Source organism: Microtus ochrogaster, chromosome 2 (genome assembly GCF_000317375.1).
Source record: "Microtus ochrogaster isolate Prairie Vole_2 chromosome 2, MicOch1.0, whole genome shotgun sequence".
Taxonomy (NCBI): domain Eukaryota; kingdom Metazoa; phylum Chordata; class Mammalia; order Rodentia; family Cricetidae; genus Microtus; species Microtus ochrogaster.
Window position 1 is genome coordinate 36,199,335 of NC_022010.1, and position 3,899 is coordinate 36,203,233.

General features: G+C 39.0%; 1 protein-coding gene across 5 annotated transcripts in view; it reads left to right on the forward strand.

Moving 5' to 3' along the window:
- The window catches only part of Il1rap (interleukin 1 receptor accessory protein), a 148,935-nt gene that overhangs the window by 9,573 nt on the left and 135,463 nt on the right, over window positions 1–3,899 (forward strand). The window lies entirely within an intron of this gene.

A 3,899-nucleotide genomic window follows, 5' to 3' on the forward strand; every position in this document is an offset into this window, starting at 1 on the left:
TATAGTAAGTTCCTCTTACCATCGAGGTGGTTGCATCAAATTTCCACACACTAATTAATTATTGTATTTATTTAGTCTACTATTTATTTTTATTCCTCCCCCACTTGGAAGTAAAATGTACGTGATCAGGAACATTTGCTTACTATTACATCCTAGAAGGCTAGAAAAATCTTTAGAAAATGTTTTCCAATCATGACTCAATGATGAATAAGCAAGTGCATGAGTCGATAACTATATATTATTTGTCCCCAAGAGGTAGAAAGAAATATATAAAATGAATAAGAAAATAAATTGTATGTGTGAATATATAATATTGAAATAATTTGATACCTATATGCAACATATACACGCATATATGTGTATGTATATATGTTCTTGAATATAGATAGATGTGGTGAAGATTTTATTTAGATTTCTTAATTATTATATGTATGCATATGTATCTGTATGTGTATACACACATATTTATTCTTAAGTGTGTACATAAATTTTATATCTGTCTATATCAGCTATGTCTATATTTGTGTGTGTATGTGTTTGTGTTTAAATATAAGTCTGTGTAGCCATATCTTTTGAGTTGTCTAAATCTATCTTTGCAAGCAGAGGCATCCAAGGACCTGTTGTTTGGTGGCAGTAGTGTCAGTTTGGGATGAAGACCAAAAAGTGAGAAATTATCTATCTTTCTTTCTATCTATCTATCTATCTATCTATCTATCTATCTATCTATCTATCTATCTCTATCTATCATCTATCTATCTATCATCTATCTATATCTTTTGATAGACAAATAGATGATTTAAAAACAAGCAAAATAAGAGATTTCAGATTAAGGGGAGGGAGGCTAGAATTCAAGTAACATCAAAAGGTTAACGTAGATAATTTTAAGCGCGGCAGTCAGGGAAGACTCTCTCTGAGAACATGAGGTAGAAATGAGGAAAAGGGCTATGGATGTGCCAGGGTAGACCTGGGGTCATTGCTGAGGTGAGGGCTAGACTGGGAGAGGTGTGGAAACAACATTTTATGATAGTCAGGGGTGAGAATAGACCAGCCCTGCTGCCATAGTAAGGAGCTGGGGAAACTTGTAAAAAGGCTTACCGGGAATGTCACCACAAAGGAAGGGCAGGGTGGAGAGCAGAGAGTGCAGCCAAGCAGCTTATGCACCTGATGAGCAGATAAAGCCCCTGGCCTCAGAAGAGCTGCTGTGAGCAGTTAGAAAATTAGGCTAGTTTCAGTCATGTCTCATTCAAACCTCCAGCTCTTAGGAGAGCATCTTAAAAAAGAAAGAAATCAGGTAAAATGGGCAAAAGTGGATTCCTTTGGTTTTTCTCCAATGAATCTATCTCATTTCCAAATGCCTTAAGTGATGGAAAGAAATGTATGCGTGCTGCTCAATTCAATTCAGCTGGGAATTTTACAGTCCTGTGTAGGTGTTTTATGTAATCAGTTCCCCAAAACATTGGGGCTAGGATTACTTCCTTGTTAATCTTCAACTACCAGTTTCTGAACCCTGCTGTGCTAAGGAGTGAGAACATTTAATTCCGCATCGGATGAGTCTCTTCACACTAGTTTCGCGTGTTTGAACGGTTCCTACTCCATCTAGCAGGAGCTTACAGACCATTTCATTGGAGAGCCTTATGGGTCTGTACATACACAGTCTCATTAATGCATCTTAATATGAGTTCCACATAGCTCGCAGTACATGCCAGGTGCTGTTTCATGTGATTTATAAATATTCACTTTTTAAAAAACTCGAAATTACCCTATGAGACAGGTATAGTTATAATCTACATTCTGCAGAAAAGGAAAGGAAGGCCCAAAGTCATAGACTTGGTCTTTGGTAGAGCTTGTGTTTGAACTAAAGCAAGCTTTACAATAATACCTTTTTGTACTTTGTAAGAGATGACCTTAATATTTATCCATCTCTGTTTGTCCCTCCTACTCCGTGCTGCTTTATATAAGAAAAATAGTTCAATAACTGTATTTAATCAAGGAATCAATATGTGGCCTGTTCTTTGAGATTGCATCTCTCCATTAGCATTTAGTGATTAAAACCATGGGTTTTAGCCTGAGATAACCTGGGCAGGCAAATCATTTCAGCATCCTGGGACTGGTAAATTGTTTATTTCTCTAAGTGTGTTTCCTCATTGGTGTTCTTGGCTGTTTTGGAGATTAAATAAAATATACAAAAAAAGTACACAGCATAATGCCTGAAACGCAATTAGTACTCAGTCAATTTATGGTATTTTTATTTATGTTTTTCAACTAAAATAACATGCATATGCTATGTACCCAGGGAACTTTACAGTTGTGCTCGCTTTTATAGCTACCCTTCAAAATTTAGAGCCCCAAACTGCTCATAATCAGCAATGTTAATTTTCTTGCAGGGCCTATTCTGGTACCCTTGCTCAGAGCAAAGCATGTCTTGTGGGTTTCGAAAGGCCTTGTCGTTGGAAGACCAGCCAGACGCTGGCATTTGCATGGGAGCAAAAGGTACTTTGACTATAGGCATGCATCCAGCCTTACCTATTCTTCTCCAGACTTATTCTGCCCAGCTGGAAAGGTATTAGGTGTCCTAGCAATGGTGCAGAGCATCCTGAGTCATAAAAAATCAAGCCACTGGAAGTCCAACACTTTTCTCAGATAACACTTATGGAGGTCAGTTTATGGAGTCGCAAAGGCAGATCCTGAGGTGGGCCCAGGGTCTTTGTGTTGAGAACTAGGCCCAAGTATTTGGGCTTTGTATTCATGAACCTATTCAATGACCACTGTAAAGGTGTATAATTTTAGTTGTAAACCTAACTTGGAAACAAAGAAAAAGAATTAATAAGTAATAACAATAGCAACGACCCATTGCCATGGTACCTCCATGTGTGCATTATAGACTGTGGTGAGAAATACAATCCGGTATTTCTTACATTTGTTTCGCTTTATTTTTCTTAAAAACAAACTGTGCAGACTTGCAGCGCTGGGGGCCTACCCTGTAATGAAGAGATAGTTGGCAGCGAAATGAGACAAAGCAAAGTCGCGAAGCTTTTCTCTACTTGGCAGTGTGCGTGTGCTTGAGAAGACGCTAATGTAGCGAGCCCAACACTGTTTAGCTTGATGTATTTGTTTCCGTCTTTGTTAGAAGCTGATATGGTGTTTATTTACACTTAGCTCCTTTTGAGCTGCTGTCAGAGAATCCCAAAAACTGAGTAATTGATGAGAAACAGATTTATTTCTGCTAGTTTGAGAGGCTAGGCAGTCCATGGTGGAGTGGCCACATCTGGAAAACCATCATGCAGACAGAAGAGGAAAGACAAGTATATCCGCACTTCAGAGAAAAAGGTTCTGGGCTTATCCTTTTGTTAGTGTCCTCCCCTGATAACAGATGAGTCCCCAGCTCCCAACAGTATGGCATCAATGTGTTCAGGAGGGTAGAGAGAGCCCTCTGGGGTTCCTCACCACTTAAAAGGTGCACTTTTCAACACTGTTACACGGGAGTTAAATTTCGAACACTCCAAATTGGAGGAACTTACTCAAACCACAGACTTTGTAATCTCCTTTTGTTGTTGTTGCTTTTATGAAATAATTCAAAGAGGATGCTTCTGTTCTTGTGTATCTGAGAAGGAAAACACAGATGTCTTAGTGAACCAAGCAGGGTGATTTTCTTTGAGGAACAATCTACACAGACACATACATACACATATACACACAGGGATGTGAGGGTGGGGAGGGTTCCAGTTGTGTGGAAAGGACAATAAATGGCCACAAAAAGAGACAGTTGGGGCATGAGAAATGTCTCTAATCAAGGACTAAGAGCTAGTGCGGAAGGCCGTGGAAAGACAGCACTAGAAAGAAAAGCTAGTCTTGAATGGGGAGGTAGTCTGGAAGTCAGGAGGACAAATTGTAGCCATATT